Raw genomic sequence first — 18,143 nt, 5'->3', positions numbered from 1 at the left:
ATATCCACCAGAGTATGTGAGACTTGTTTTTATAAAGATCAATTCTTGGCCGAGGCAAGGTTATTTTATGTGTGTGACGGTGACTATTTACTGGAAAAGTACTTATGAGAGAGGGTGGGGCATAACCTGATAATATTTTTAACATAAATATGGCTTTATTATATTTAAGTTTAATTTTCAATGGCAATATATAAAGTTCTATATAATCAGAAACATACAAAGAGGACGATTTTAGAATAACTAATTTAAGAGCACGCCTATGAAGACTTAGGAGTGGTTTTAGGATGTTATCACTCGCTGAATCCCAGACAGTTGAGGCATAGTTTATATAAGATTCAATGTAGGCGTGAAAAAATAGTTTTCGAGTATGTAAATAAAAAAAAAAGTTGTATTTTAGAAAGTTGATATACCTTTTTGGAAATAGTTTTACATAACATTGATATGTGATCAGACCAGGTCAAGTTGTTATCAATAATTACCCCAAGAACCTTGTGACTGTTGACTTCTTCAATGACTTTACCATTTATAAAAAGGGAGGAGGAATTAGATGCAAGAGTTTGACGCTTCTGTCTGGTTGTAATCAAAATATATTTGGTTTTTTGTGGATGCAAACTCATGTGGTAGAGAGAGAGAGAGAGAGAGAGAGAGAGAGAGAGAGAGAGAGAGAGAGAGAGAGAGACAGAGACAGAGACAGAGACAGAGAGACAGACAGACTCAACAGGCCTACCGTGCCGAATAAAGGCAAAATGTCGAGCCAGAAGAGGGAGACAATTGTCAGAGTCTGGAAAATTTGGATCCACGTAATGAAACTGAGTGAATGCGCCTGAAAATAAAGAAAATTAAGGCGATTTGTTAAAGATGTTCCAATCACATTCACCATCCGGTTTGTTCTGAGGATTCTCTCGCTGTTCAAAACTAAACTGCGTATATTGAGAGCACACGCACACACACACACACACACACACACACACACACACACACACACACACACACACACACACACACACACACAAATTGGTGCACCCTGGCAAGTCTCTAAGCTACTGTGCTTGAGGTAGTTCTGTATCCTCTTGTTCATCGGATGCTGAGGCAGGTACTTTAATTTTTCTGCCTGAACCATGAACCTGTGGCGGAAGGACTGTATTGCAGAAACTCCCTTCATGACCTTGATTGGCGTGGATCACATGGATCCAGTGATGATACGGAGGGCTCGGTTTCTGGACCTTATCTAGGGATTGCTGGTGAGTCTTTGCTGCAGTAGATCAGGCTGTTGAGCCATACTCAAGGTGGGGCCTGACTGCTCCCTGTAAACGCGCTTGAGTATTTCTTTGAAGTGACTCAGCAGCAGTGCAGGGTCTCCTCTGGTGTGTGGCCTCATGGTGACCTAACATCGATGGTTCCCTGCGGACTGCCGACGCTGGAACTGTGACGGACGAACCCGGGTGTGGCCGTGTATGGGGGAATCTAAATGAGCGGCGTGGGAATAATGCCACCGAAACGGTGCAGATGATGGGGCAGCAAAAAAAAAAAAAAAAAAGAAAGAAAGAAAAAAAAAGAAAAAAAGATTGCTCTCCCCAGCTGGTTCCAGCTAGCTTCCACAATGTGGCTAGATTCCGCCTGGCCTTTTCTTCTGCTTTCTGGATGTGTGGTCACCAGGTGTGTTTCTTGTCAAAAGTGACGCTCAGTTAGGTGGCTTGCCCCTAACCTCTCAGCGCCGTCTCACCAGGTTTGATGGGTCCGGTTTTTTGCTTCGATGAGAATGTGAAGAGTGGTGTGGAAGACTTGTCCTTGCTGATGGCAACACATCTTCCGTCTGCCCATGCTATCAGCCTGTCTGCTGCTTCTTGCATTCTGTATGTGGCAGTGGTAGCTTGTTCTTTTGATGGCCTAGAGGTAACGCGTCCGCCTAGGAAGCGAGAGAATCTGAGCGCGCTGGTTCGAATCACGGCTCAGCCGCCGATATTTTCTCCCACTCCACTAGACCTTGAGTGTTAGTCTGGACGCTAGTCATTCGGACGAGACGATAAACCGAAGTCCTGTGTGTAGCATGCGCTTAGCGCACGTTAAAGAACCCACGGCAACAAAAGGGTTGTTCATGGCAAAATTCTGTAGAAAAATCCACTTCGATTGGAAAAACAAATAAAACTGCACGCAGAAAAAGAAAAAAAAGAAGAAAAAAAGGTGGCGCTGTAGTGTAGCGACGCGCTCTTTCTGGGGAGAGCAGCTCGAATTTCACACAGAGAAATCTGTTGTGATAAAAAGAAATACAAATACAAAATACAAAATGTTTGCACTACATCACAAGGTCATTGGCGTAGACTGCATCATGGATAACTTTGGGCAGGATTTGTATGAGATCATTCATGGAGACCACGAAGAGTGTTGGCGAGAGGACTCCCCTTTGTGGAACTCCATGCCGTAGCAGTAGTTATTTTGTTTTGTTTCTTTTCTGTCCAATGATTGGGACTCTTGCTCTGCGATTGTGGATATTGGATCTGAAGTATCTGATCCAGTGTAGTGTGTTGCCAGCAATACCGAACCTTTGCAGTTTCATGAAGAGGCCACCAGTCCAGGTTTTGCCCAGTTACCATGAATAGAAAAGCAGGGATAGAATATGACGAAGATTAACACCGTGCATCCACTTCCCCACATCCTGCTATACCGTACCAACACCACCAGAACACACACCGTACCTGTTAATGTGAAGAATAGCGTTGAAGCAGCAACAAGCAGCATTATCTCCACAAGAGCATGTCCTTTCCCTGTAGTTTTACTGTAAGCTTCACAAGTTCAAAAAGCGGATAATTCAGAAGTAAACATATTTTTCTATGGCATTCATCCATAAATCTGTTGTTGTTTTTTTCCACCCAGCTAAACATCATATTTCAGTAGTAGAATTAGTAGTAGTAGTAGTAGTAGTAGTAGTAGTGATAGTAGTCTTGACTCACTTGTGTAAATAATGTGAATCAAGGTAGTAACCTGGTGTTCGAGTGTGTGTGTGTGTGTGTGTGTGTGTGTGTGTGTGTGTGTGTGTGTGTGTGTGTTAAACTTTAACAGTGTCATTTTCTCTGGAAATACTTTGTCTGCCAATACCAAACGTGGATTAAAAGCAGTGGGACAAAAATCTTCATAGTTATACTAATAATAGGTTGTAAATCTTCCGGATTAAACTGTATTTCCGAATCCAGGAAATGGTTGGGTTTGAATCCGGTATGACCTCAATTTTTTCTTGTTCACAATTAAGAGAAAAGAAATACAAATTCTGCACAGGACACATACAGTGACACTAACTACATCATGAACGTATTTCCCGCATATGAATGTTTTTATAGTGGATACTGAATTAACTAGAATGTATTTAAAAGAGAAATAGAAGGTACAGTGTTGTAGTTTTTGCCGGTAACTGAGCCTGTCGAACACGATCTCCGGAGATATGGAGAAAGAAGATCACATGTTGCAGTGTGTGTGAGATGATGGCAACGTCTCATTTACCACGGACTTGAAATATTCTTTAAATGCCCGAGAAATGCCACGATAACATGATTTAAACGGCATTTTCACCTCGAATACCCGTAACTAATTTATCACGCAAAACAACAGCAGCAGCAGCAGCAGCAACAACAACAACAACAAGAGAGGCAAGGCCTTCAAGACTCACTTGTGATACACTTAAAAAAAATCTAATCGTTAAAATGTGTTCTGTGTTTGTTATTATAAAGCTTCGGGTTAAAAAAAAAAAGAAAAAAAAAGAAGAAAGTCCTAACCAAATTCGAACCCCACGTGTTCGGGTGAGAAGAAACTATCTTACCCATTACACTATCGTGGCTCCTTAACTGATGTTCTAAAATTTAATATTTGAACATATTTTTTTAAAGGGCGATAAATCAATTGCGGTATTCGCAGTGAGAACGCTGTTTAAATCATATTATTCTGGTGTATCTTGGGCACTCAAAAAATCTTTAAGGGCAATAAAAAATTCTTTTTATGTCCCCGGTAAAGGAGACGTGGCTATCGCCGCAATCACACTGCAACATTTAGCCGTTTTCTCTAGATTTAGATAGATGTACAAGTTTAGTTACACTCGCCGGGAATGTAGTACGACACGGTTGATTCAATTTCTCTTTTATGTTCATTCTTGTTTTATAGTTTTAAAGTTGATATGAAAATTTAGTATTTTGTTAAACTAATAAACTAATAGAGCCAAGTACAAGTACTTCTAAACGTCGTATGAAGTGAAACGGACTTCATTTTGAGAAAAGTCAAGACTGGAAATTTTTTCGTTTCATCAATTCAAGGGTATTAACTCGCATGGTTTACAATTTTTAACTGTGAATTCCGACTGATTCTGTGGATATTTTTATGGCAGTTTGGGGGATGATCCAGTAAGTGATGAGGTGTTCACAAATTTTTCTCTGAATAAATATTTAACGGTCTCCTTCTCCAACTTTCCATCACATGTTATCGTGTATTGTCCATTGAATATAGGATTGAACGGGCAGGTCAACAACTTGAAACAAAATGGCGTCGTTCGCGTTCGCGAAGAATATGAGCACGCGCTTTGAATATATATAAATATGTGTACGCAATTGATTTTTACCCATGACCTTCAGGGCTCAGCCAATAGATCTATAAAGTCCACTCGTCGTATTGATTTTAGTATTTTTCCGAAAAAGACCACTTTGGCGAATGAACATAGTGAAAGCCCTGTACACTGAGAGTAAAACACACAAGCTTTTTTTATGTATTGAGTATACCGGTAATTTCAAAATGTAATGTTTAGGATGAGAAAGATCAGTTTAAAGCAAATTAAGTCCCCTAGCATTAATTACAGATTAATTTCCCTTTTTTACTATCTGCACCAAAACGTTTGCAAAATAAATAAAACTTCCATGCTTAGCAAAATAAGTTCCTGTTTGAACAAAAAATGATAATAATGACTGCTCTTGTTGTTGTGTCAGAATATCAGATCAAAGTGCCAAGTTTAGAGAATAAAAAATATATAAATATAACAGTAAATGCAGTTTGCATATAATTTGGCTTCTTTTTTAATTTTTTGTGTGCCCATCCCAGAGGTGCAATATTGTTTTAAACAAGATGATTGGAAAGAACTGAATTTTTCCTATTTATATGCCTAATTTGGTGTCAACTGACAAAGTATTTGCAGAGAAAATGTCAATGTTAAAGTTTATCACGGACACACAGACACACACACAGACACACACAGACACACACACACACACACACACACACACACAACCGAACACCGGGTTAAAACATAGACTCACTTTGTTTACACAAGTGAGTCAAAAAAACCATGTTCAAATATTAATTTTTGGAGACCATTAAATTTTTTTTTTTGTAGAGTGGATTAGTGCTGTGAGTAAGACTACTTACTCCCGACCTGAACATGCTTGGCTCGAATCAGCCTTTTAAAAATTTTTACCCAAAGCTATATTACATCAAATACAGAACACATCTTAACGATTAATATATATATGTTCTATCTATTGTTTTTGTTGTTGTTGTTTTGTTGTTTTAGTGTGTATCACATGTGAATCTTTAAGGCTTGTCTCTCTTGTAATCATTATCATTATGAAGTAAAAATGTTTCCTGATTACCTGAGAAGACTATGTTTGCTAACACCATCCCCCACTCCACCACGCACACGCACACACACTCACGTCTTTCTGTTTGAGTTCTCTTTCGCACAGGACAGCCATAACAGAAAGGGGCAGATAAGAGAGACCGAAGACGATGGACCAGACGACAGACGACCCGCCAGAACTGTCAGCATCTTCAGCCGTTGGGTCACGTGCTCCAGGCAAGGACCAGATCTGAGGCTCCAGAGTGATGAAGATGCCGATGAGGATGATGACGGTGCACACGAACCGGTGAGCGCTGAGACCTGAAGATGGGAGGAGTGCACACTGTTGATGCGAGAATGTTGTGATGCTGGCTTTCTGACCATGTAATGCGAGGCTGTATATGGCAAAGTTGAAGTCATCAAACAAAGCTACCCCCATACCCCACACATGAAGTAGTAAACCCCTTAGCATACTCACCTTGGAGCATAACGCAGGTTGCATTAATCGACTTTTAAGAAGCTTTTGACAGTGTCAAGACAAGTATATTGGCTAGTTCTCTAGAACAAAACAACAAACAAACAAACAAAAAACCAAAACAAAAAAACTACAGGCAAAATATTCACTTATATTTAAAAAACCTAAACAATTGTGGCATAGCAAAAGTTGGTGTCTCATGTGGTACACGATTAAACTCATTATAGTCATTGTAAAATGGTGTGTAACAGGCGGATGTTTGTTGTCCAATATTATATTTTATTATATTATTTGTTTAGAAATGAACACGCTATTGAAATAATGGCATGGTGGTAATTTGAATACTGATTAAAAATGCTGTGCGTGTGTGTGTGTGTGTGTGTGTGTGTGTGTGTGTGTGTGTGTGTGTGTGTGTGTGTGTGTGTGTGTGCGCGCGCGCGCGAGTATGCCCCAAAGGACCGTCTCAGCACTAAAAGGAGGAGGGGTTGGGGGTATTTTGGTATTGGGGGTGGGTGGTGGGGGTGTGGGGGTGGGTGGTAAATCTGATCTGATCCAGAAATACTTACAAGGGGTAAATCTTGGATACCAACAATAACACGCCCAGGAGTAAATATAAGGGGTGGGGGTTGGGGTGGAATTCCAGTACACTATATACTACACGCGGTTTGTTTACCGCACGTTAAAAATCGCCAGTCAAAAGAAAACCATCGATGTTACGTCGCTAAGATGCCACACACCAGAGGAGACCCTGCACAGCTCTCTTGTCACTTCGGTAGTGTTCAGTAGTACCAGTTCTGATGCAACGCATGCAGCACACCATCATCTCAGCCGCCGGCCTAGAGACGACAATTACCACATGTCACCGAACAGGACTGAATGGTTCTGATGTCCACCAGATCGGGCAGCCCGATCGGCCTTGGGGCACACTCACAAAAGTTCCGGTGCTCCTTCCTGTCAACAGCTATCAGGCTGTGTAACAGCCGTGCCGGAGCTTGTGTGAACAGGTAGCCATAATTTAGAATGACTGGTTTATTGATTTCGGTTTGCTGCTCATATCACTATTTTGTTTTCAGTTCATATTATGTCTTGCCGTATACCTTTACAACGCGTTTTACGGAAGATTAATTGCTATGTGTTGGTGATAGTTAACGTGAAGTGTTTTAAAGATATGCTTTTTTTTCTAGATTACATTAATGTCCTTATGTATCTCCTCACATTTGAGATTGTTTTCATACTTTTGTTGGCTGGCATGATGGTTTATTATCAGAATGTCTTTGCTCGTTCACATTCATTCGAATTGAGGTTCAGACCATACGCTGAATAAAACTGGAAATGAAATTAGTTGTCTTTTATATCAATTTTTCTTTATTTTTTCTTCTTTCCTTCTTCCATGCATTCAATAACGAATTATCTCCTTAATAAATCATCTCTCTCTCTCTCTCTCTCTCTCTCTCTCTCTCTCTCTCTCTCTCTCTCTCTCTCTCTCTCCCATACCTTTCCGGAACCAGAGGAACCTGACGATGACAGTGTAAGGAATCCTCAAGGTCAATAAAATGCCCTGCAGGTGGGGTGGCGTTCTTTCAGGTAACGCCGAGACCATGACCCCGACACCTGTCAGTGCACACAGGACTCCACCCAACCACGTGACCCACCATGGGCTGTGGGGAATCAGAGGAGCAGAGACATCGCAGAAACATTTGTAGAGAAGAGTGACGATGGCCAGAAGAATGGGGGCCATCAAGACCAGGAACAGGAGCATGTCGTAAGGGCCCCCTCCAGCCTTCTTCGTACTTCTGGCGTACATGGGCATGGTGACTATCAGAGTGGTGTAAGCGATGATGAACAAACCACAGAGAACCCACACCAGAACATCTGCAGAGAACAGGCAATGGCTGCTGCGTGTCGGGGAAGCAGCATCAGGACGTTCCTTCCCCTTCCCTCCGTTCGCTCCAGTCACCAGCCTCTGCTTTTCCATGTTCTTCATTGCAACGACTTGCTCCAGAAAACACGTGACAGACCTTTGGCTCACTGACGTTATCAGCAGACTTCTGTTCCAATCACCAACGCTGATACCTGAAACTGTGCTGATGTTTTCTTCTTGTTTTATCTCTGCATCAAGTATAAGTCCGTTTCACAAAGAGCAATCACAATGACGTTGGTATGAAAGCAATGCACATGTTTTCTACACAGAGACGAGCAATGCGAATAGCGAACGAAAGGTGCGCCTCGTGCCGTGCCTTCAGAGGTATCGTTTCACAGTACACTGATGATGACCGTGGCAGCTGTGCTGGCTCTGTGGCGAGTGTTGTGCCAGCTGTCCTTTCAACACTTATTGTTTTTTATGTGTTTTAATGCTTTTTGGGTTGTTGTTTGTTTGCTTCCTTTTTGTGTTGTTGTTGATGGTGGTTTCTGTGTTTGTTGTTGACTCAAAGGACTTTCTGTTAATCTACTCATCACGTGGTTTCAGATCAGATCAGCTGTCCTGAAACATTGTTATCTCTCTGTCTGTACACATGCATGCCTGGATATGTTCAGATATGCGTGTGTGAATGTATGAGTATGCTTTATCGCACATGACTCATATATTTTTTTGTTAATGAGAACCCATTCGTTATTATCCTGTGTTTGTATTTTCCTGTAATTTTTTAATTCCGATATATGGCATGCGTTGTTTAAGCAGTGTAGACACTGTGAATTGTGCAAATATGGGGCAAAAGGAATGGAAATCAGACCAACTCGGAACAGTTTAAAGTGGGCACGGATTATTCGAATTTGGAATGGCGTCGTGCCTTATGTCACTGAAAGGCAGCAGGTATGCTGTGACAAAAATGGCGTCTGCTATAGCTCAGCTTTTGACTTGCACTGTGAGTTGAACTATGGTTATCTGCAGCCAGCTGAGCACTTGGCTTAAAAAAAATCGCGACTAATCAAAGAAATCTTAAGAGAAATAAAGCCCACCTGGAGAGACGTCTGCTCAAAGAAACAATGCATAATGATGTCGAGGAAAATCAACAGCAGTGCCAAAAACACTGAAGCAAGAGGAGAGAAAAGAAAGGAACATATTTCTGTACATATCCATTAAATGCAGCAACAACCGATATTGTGGAGCGATGGCCTTATGGTGACACACCTGCTGAGGAAGCGAGAGAATCTGAGCACACTGGTTCTATTCCTTCTCTCGTCAGTCTTTTCTTCCCCTCCACTAGACCTTGAATGGTGATATGGACGTTAGTCATTCGAATGATACGATAGACTGAGGTCCCGTGTGCAACATGCACTTAGCGCACGTAACAGAACTCACGGCAAGAAAAGAGTTGTTCCTTGCACAGTTCTGAAGAAAAATCCACTTTGACAGGAAAACAAAAAAGCAAATATACGAAAAGAGAAAGAGAGAGACAGACGGAGACAGAGAGAGAGAGTTGGGCAAGGCAGGGGAAAGCATGACAGGGATGGAGGGAGAGACAGAGATTCAAGATTCAAGATTCAAAGATTCAAAAACTTTATTACTCAAGGATAAAGATTTTAGGCATCGCCCAGTCTTCCAATCTGTCCTTGTGACAACAATAACAATAACAACATTAACGATAACGACAAAAAATTAATAATTTTGTTAACAGTACTACATCCACTGCTACTACAACGAAGAATGATCACCACCATCATTATTAACATCGTAAAAAGTAATAAAACGAACGCATTCTTACATTCATATCCATACACATGCACACACTCTCTCCACCCCAACACACACACACACACACACACACACACACACACACACACACACACACACACACACACACACATGCACATACAGAGACATGACCGAGGTGAGAAACATATAGCGGACCTAAAGAAAATAGAGAAGCACAACTTTACCATTGCACATATACAAAAGTGATTAATTTGCTGATGCAGATGTTACAGGTAATAACATCCAATTTACAGGCGAACAAGTAATAACAAAGCACAAAGGTAGAAATAAAATAAATTCACTGCATGTAGGTATAGATACAAACTTCACGGAAAGAGCATGATTTTTGTATTTTTTAGCTGGTTATTAAAAAAGAAAAAAAAAAAGAAAAAAGCAAGCAAGCTTTGTGGGCCTATTGTTTGTGGAGCAGAAGTTCTCGTATGTTTGATTTGAAGGAACGTAATGAATCGCACGTCTTAATGAACGAAGGAAGAGAGTTCCAAGCAGATGGTCCAAAAAATGCAAAGCTAGATTTGTACAAATCGATGCGCACACGAGGCAGAATATAATTATCTGAATCGTAACGCTCTGATGCCCGTTGAACAAGGTCACTGAGGTATGGTGGTGACATGTTTTTGTGTACTTTGAACATGAGGACCATTTTATTGTAGTCGAATTGCTTGTACAGTGGTAATATTTCCAGTTTTGTTAATTTTTCATCTGTTGATAGGGAGCGGTCTGGTAAAATAAGTCTAGCTGCTCGTCTGTGCAATGAGTTAACTTTTTTTAGCTGGTTGTGACTGGCATTGCTCCAGACTGTAGATGCATAATTGACATGAGAGAGACAGTGTGCCCCGAAGAATAATTTTCTGGTTTGAGTATCGACGTAATATCTAAGTTTATAGAGTAAGAACAAACTGCGGGCTAATTGTTTGCATACATGGTTGATATGAGCTTGCCAGTTCAGTTCTTTATCAATAATTACCCCTAGAACGCGGTGCTCACAAACTTGTTCAGTTGAATTCTTGTTTACCTCGAGCTTTAAAATGAGAGGTTTACGTTGGTGTTTCTGTCTGGATGTCAATGCCATACTTTTTGTTTTGTGTGGGTTAAATTCCATGTGGTTTTGATAACACCAGTCTGAAATGTCATTTATTCCCTGTTGTAGAGATGATTCTACAAGATCAATGTCGGTGTCACTACAATGAAGGGAACTGTCATCAGCGAACATATCGCAGATGACATTGCTAGGTGATATATGCATCGGCAGGTCGTTAATATAGATGCAAAAGAGTAGGGGTCCAAGAACAGAGCCTTGCGGAACACCACGATCTACGTACATGACCTTCAGAAGAATACGAGCCGTCTAAGTAAACACGTTGTGTTCTGTTTTCCAGGTAAGACCGGAAGAAGGAAACAGTTGCCTTGTTCTGAGTATACTCAGTCAGTTTTTTTTTTTTTTAATCAGTATTCTGTGATCAACAAGATCGAAAGCCTTCTTTAAATCTAGAAAAAACTGTTCCAGTGATCTTGTTTTGGTTGACTGCAGATAACCACGTATCACAAAGCCGGGTTAAGGCTGTGTGACAGGAGTGATAACGCCGAAAGCCGGACCGAAGGGGATGAAAAAGGTTATTTTGTTCCATATGTTTCATAAGGTGCTTGTGGACGTGCTTTTCGAGAGGCTTTGACACTACTGACAGTAGGCATATCGGTCTTAAGTTGTTGAAATCTGTGATATCGTTTGACTTTGGCAGTGGAATTAATTTTGCTGATTTTAGCGCAGATGGAACGTTGTTCTGTTCGATGCACAAGTTGTAAGGGAGTCTACTATGTAGGGTAGAGCAAGCTTGAGAACAGATGCATTTAAATTGTCTGGACCCATTGCTTTCGTATTCTTTAGATTTGAGATTAAGGAACCAACTTCATGAACAGCAAGTGGAGGGATAGCGAATGAGGTACTGGATTTAAGACGCTCTTGACAAAATGTTTGTAGCGACGGAGGAGTAATGTAACATTCTGAAGGAAGGTAGTTTGCAAATGTTTGTGCTGATTTAGCTATGTTTAAAAGATGGTCGTTGAGAGTATCCGTTGTCCACACAGTGGCGACAGCATTTGTCTTCTTTTTATGCTTATCGGTAATTCATTAACAGCACGCCATAATGTTGCCGTGTCTCTGTTATTGCTGATAAGTTTTTCAAAATGATCTGACTTTGTTTGTTTAACTAAATCTTTCACTTTATTTCTTTGCTTTTTGTATTCAGTCTCTTTCCCAGCAGCATCTAACGCATCTCTAAGTGCCATAGCTTTGATAAGATCTTGCGTCAACCAGTTCGGAAGTGTTTTGTGTTTCACTCTCCTTGTCCGAAGAGGAGCATGTCTGTCAACAACTGCAAGAAAGGTTTCATACCATACTGTTAATGCTTGCGCTGGATTCACAATCATGAATACTTTTTGGAAGGGTGCCAAGCTCAAATCAAGAAGGAATGCAGCGGAACTGAAATTTTGAAAGAGCGGTATTGGATCGTTGTGTGACCCTTGTTTTGTTTCCGAGGAAGTTTACAAGACCATGTACAGAGAACGGGGCAATGGTCACTGATGCTTTTGTTGGACACTGTGATATCGCATACCAGATCTTTGTTATTTGTGTAAATATGGTCGAGTAGTGTGAATGACGTTTTCGTGATTCTGATTGCATTGTGAATGAGTTGATGCAATCCAAAGAGAGTAGTAGTTGATTCCCATGAAGGTTGTGGTTTGAATAGATTAATGTTGAAATCTCCTAGCAGAATGACATTTTGTTTATGTTTATAAACATTGTCCATCATTTGTACAAAGTCATCATACCAAGGAAACTTAGCTGAAGGATTTCTATATGGAAATCCTACGAGGAGAGGGGTGGACTTGGAAGGTTTGACCTGTAACCACATGCATTCCACATTGTTGGTTTCCAAGTCATGTCGTCTCTTTGTGAAGCGTGAAATATTTTGATGAATATATATTCCTAGTCCTGTTTCACCAGAGTGATTTGCATCACGTCGTATGAAGTCATAGTTAGGTATGGATAAGGCCTCGTCTGTGAAACGGGAATCAAGACGCGTTTCGCTGAGCCCGAGTATATCAATAGGAGGAGAATCATTTAGTAGCATGCATATATCATGAAGCTTATTGTATAAATGATAAACATTCAAGTGACCAAGCCCGGTAACCCTTTATCATTCCTGATCCCATCAGACTGTTTCACAGTAGTCGCCATAGTATAATGGGCTGTAAGATGACAATATATAATCAGGAGTATTAACACAACGATATGTTTGAAAGAAAAAAAAAAAGAAAAAAAAAGAAAGTGGGGATGCTCGTTCAAAATGAGGGTAAGCTGAGCAAATGTCTGATTTTAGCTGTTGCCTGAGAGCAAAGAAAAAAACAAACAAGTAGTATAGCATATAACACACAGGAAATGTCAAATTAGTCAGTCAGTGTGTGTTCTATTTGCACTGGGCAGGTTGTGGCAGAAACTTCACACACGGCAGTGCCGCCAGCGCCGCTTAGTGAAGGCGAGAAGTTCGAAGATAAGAATCCGCAGAAACTGTTTTCCACACAGTGGCTGTGATCAAGACAGCATTGATGCACTCCGCAGAACAGCGTTCGCCACAGTCAGGAAACAACACGATAGTTAATAATCCGCAGAGAGAAACCTTGGGAGGACCACAGCACAGCCCAACTATTTGTAGAAGAACTAACGGCATACACAAACACCAGTTACTAGCCACAATATGTAGACACAAGCAGGATTACATCTGCAAGGTAATAATAATACTGAATAATAATAATAATAATAATAATAATAATAATAAAGAAAAGAAAAAATTAATAGGAAACAGATAAAATCCGAACAGAAAAAAAATCAAAAAAAAAAATCAAGCACTGGAAACGCAACTGATACTATTTGAAGACACGAAGTTGATCAGTGTTGACACTAACACGGACAACAGAAGGTTCGGAGATGTTTAACGAAAAACACCATTTCACTTCAGGGTTAACACGTTCAAAGTCACAGTTCTTTTTTTTTTTTTACTGAGTACCAATATCAATAACCAATAGGACTGCCAACACAAGGGTTACACACACACACACACACACACACACACACACACACACATATATATATATATATAAAGACAAGTGGACTAGTTATCAAATGTCTTTGAAGCACATACTCACACACACACACACACACACACACACACACACACACACACACACACACACATTTTTTTTCCTTCTGTGTAACAGATGTGTGCACTTGCATTTTATACTTTAGTACGACAGCGTAAAACAATATAGGTACACTTGATTTATTCACACACTGATATTTTCAGAACTGAAAGAGATGCTGGGGAGGTGGATACATAAAACACGGCCAGTTATACCACGGAAAGGGTGGGCCACTTCTCAGAGGGTGTGGAGGATACAGCTGTGGTGATGGTGGTGGTGGTGGTGGTGGAGCCACAGGTCCACACACAGAACCCTACTGCCCAGCAGGAACACATTGTTGCTGTTCCCTGACAGTACAGGCAGGAGGCGGCGGACAGTGGCGAGGCAGAAACCAGGGCACGGCGCGCTGCCTCCTTGCTGGCTGGGTGACGGGTTCAGCAGAGGAAGGGGGTGGTGGTGGGGCCAAGTGAGCATGTCGTGTGTCGTCACGCCTGATGAGCAGAGCAGGAACGTGGGAGGAGGAGGATGGACTGAAAGTGTGGTGGGGAGAAATGGGGTGGGAGAGGGTAGTATGTTGTGGTTGGGGAGATAAAGTTGTATGTGTTTGCCTGTGTTTTGGTAAATCTGGAAACTCCGTCTGGTTCATGGGGGGAGGGGAGGTTGTGTTGGTAACTCGTCGTTTATTCATTGAATCATTGGGCACAAGGGCAGAACGTGTGGAGCGTGGTGGGTGGGGAGGGGTCGGCAGGAGGGGGGGCCGTTTTGAGGGGGGATGGTTCATCATAGGGTGAGGTGAAGTGGGATCTGGTCGAAGTTGGATTTTTGAAGGGTACAGATTTTCGGCCATGCGCGCTGTACCTTTTTTGCTGGGAATATAGGCACTTGAATAGAGCGCCATTCTTGGTGCACCATTTTGAGTTGTGAAGGTGGCACAGTGGTCGACGTATGTCACCCCCATGTCTCTGCCCGCCTCACGGAGATGGGCGTTGCTGGGGTGGATGATGGTGTTCAGGGGACTCCGCCCCTTAGCAGGGATGATGGAGGAGGCCTGAACTGCTGCCCTGGGGAACACACGTTGGCACTGTGTGATGAGGGCTCCCCACTGCTGCCCTGGGGAACACACGTTGGCACTGTGTGATGAGGGCTCCCCACTGCTGTCTGGAGACACTGGCTTCTGTTGTGGAAGACTCACAGCAATCAGCAATACCAACGTGAAACGTTGCCTGCTTCACGTTGGGGCAGGGGGTTTGCTCAGTGAGCCACTGTGTCAGGCCAGAGACCGTTAGGTTTTGAGCACAGACTTTCTGGGGCTTACCACTGGGCGGGGTAGAGCGGCGGAGATCCACACTTCTTAGTGTTGAGTCGCCAAACAGGATTGTTGTTGTATCCTTGGCGACATAGACTTGGTGGAAAGGGTGTTTTGGGAGAGGGGTTTTGTTGTCAGCTGGTTGTACTGACCGGGGGCTGACACGTTGGCTTGGGGATTCTCTGGTGTGGGATTCAGTTGTGGGTGATGTTGGGAGTGGAGAGGGTGGGGTAGAATTTTGTGGGGATGGGTTTGTGGAGTGGTCAGTGGGCGTCTGTGTAAGTCGTGTCCGTCTTGTGTTTGGAGCTTGGTGTTTGTTACTGGATGCAGATGTTGGCTGTTTGTTTGGACAACTGTAGTGATTCTGTTTCGTGTTAAGTGCATCTATCTCAATGTTGAATGTTTGTCTCAGTTGTTGAAGTGAAGCTCGGAGAGCAGAGATTTCTGACTGAAGAGCTTGTGTAACTGTGTTGAAGTGTGACATGGGAACACAGTCACCATGACAACAGCTGCTGTCTGTGGGTGTGTCTGAAGCATTGCTGGAGTCATGTGTATAGTTGGTGTCAGGTTCGTCACTTGTAACAGGCTGAGAGTCTTTTGTCATGGACGTGTTAGAGTCACCTGTTGTGGAAGTGTTGGAATCGTCTGTAGTTGTGGTGGAACATAGGTTGTCTGCTAGATGAATGTGTGGCTCATCTGGTCCGCTGTTGTCAGTGTTGGGGGTGCAGGGAGCATTGTCTTCTCCGTGAGCGGGGCTGAAGGAAGTAGGTTCGGTGATGTGAAGAACTGGAGAGGGTAGGGAACAATCCGCGTCTGGTGTTTCCACTGTCGGATGTATTATGTCCTCCTCAGTTGTCATGGAGACGGGGGGATGAGTAGCTGGAGGGGGTGAGTAGTCTTCAGGCTGCAGGGCTGGATCGCTGCGGGGTGGGGTGTTTCCGGTCTGTGTGGTGAGGGCGAGTGGCAGGGCTGGGTAAACATACGTTTCCTCAGCATCCAGCTGTGTGGTTGGCGTAACCGGCGCTGTGGCAGTGGTAACGTGCTGTTGGCTGGCCGCACACACTGATGCCGTGCTGTCCGCCTTTGGTAGAGGTGAAGGGTGACTGGCAGCCAGTGTGTGAACGATGGAGCGTAGCTTGTTGAACTCGCATTCCACCCACTCCCTGCACGCTCGGCCTTGCACCAGTATTTTGTTTGTCGTGTAATATATGTGTATTTTTTAGCAATTTTCTGCTGGGCCGTGCTTTCAGTCTTAGTTCCAGAGTTGACTGGAAGAGACCTGGTGGCAATGTCAAGCAGTCAGCGGGCAACACTGTAGTACACAACACATGGCTGCTTGTGTAGTCACTCCATGTACACAGAGACTCCTTCGGTGCAAAGGTTCCCACATAACGGCGGAATAAACAATAACGCCAACACGGCATATATAATGATGTGGTGTCGAATGTTTTTTGGATGGAGTCACATGTGTCTGATATGTGTTCAAAGTGATGTTCGTTGTTGTGTTTACCCTTAATCATGGATCGGGTGGTGACTGGACCCATGACAGCAACTGAACCCAGTTGCGGCAGTCGGCTGGTTACTGATCAGCCCATGCAGATGGCTGACGCTGAGCGTCTCTCGCGTACTTCACGATGTGCGCATTGTATCCACCAACATCGACAAAATAACAAAAATTACATTATAGAAAAACGGTCGAATATGAAAGAAATGATGAAATTTATCAACATACCGGTTAATTGTCTTGATGTAGTTCATGGACACAATTATTTTTCACAATCATCACACAGCACCACAACACACGTCAGCGAAGAGAGAGAAAAGGAGAGAGAGAGAGAGAGAGAGAGAGAAGGGGGGTCGGGGGTGGGGGGGGGGGGGGTGGGTGGGTAGACAGACAGAGACAGAGAAGGAATGACAGAAAGAAAGAAATAACAGAAGAAATGGAAATCAGACACTCAATGGTGATTTTGGCGGCATGGCTACCCTGCTTTTCAGTCGAAGGGAACAAACCCAGATTGTGGAAAAAGCAGTTTTGTTTTGATAGACTCCCATTAAAGGATTTAGATCGACCTCCAGTTCACTGATTCTCTCTCCTCCCCACCACACCCCAGCCCTACAACCCTCACTCTTTCATATACAAACGCCTACACACACACACACGCGCGCGCGCGCGCGCGCACACACGCACACGCACACAGACGCTTGTGTCTGTGTGCAGGCATGCGCGGGCAAATGTGTCCGTGTGTTTGTGTGTGAATACGTGCGCGCGCACGCGCGTGTGTGTTTGTGTGTAGTGAGAGAGAGAGAGAGAGAGAGAGAGAGAGAGAGAGAGAGAGAGAGAGAAAACAAACGACACACACACATACACACGTACGTACGTACGCACTCACACACACGCACTCACGTACGCACGTACACACACAATGAAACGCACGCACGCACACGCACGCACGTTCACACACACACACACACACACACACACACACACACACACACACACACACACACAGAGAAAGACAAGCAGACAAGCCACACAGACAGACAAGACACGCAAACAGACAGACAGAAACAGAGACAGAGAAACAGACATACAGAAACTATGCCAGGCAAACAGACCAAATTACGGAGTTACATCAATTTTCATTCAGTTTTCCTTTTCACGTTTCTTTTCATGCATTCCTGTATTCATACAACACAGAATCGGTTGTTGCTGCGTTTGGTGGATCCATCTCGCTCACTACGATCGGCTTCGGATCCACTCTGTTTACGCATACCCAGATTCAAACACTCGACTGTTGGCCGCAGTTCTTTCTCTGTCTCTGGACCTTGCGATTGGAATGAACTTCCTCTTTCGCTTCGTCAAGTCTCC

This window comes from Babylonia areolata, chromosome 11 (assembly GCF_041734735.1).
Source record: "Babylonia areolata isolate BAREFJ2019XMU chromosome 11, ASM4173473v1, whole genome shotgun sequence".
NCBI classification, from domain to species: Eukaryota; Metazoa; Mollusca; class Gastropoda; order Neogastropoda; family Buccinidae; genus Babylonia; species Babylonia areolata.
The sequence above is the reverse complement of the archived record's forward strand: the minus strand, read 5'-3'. Positions refer to the sequence as shown.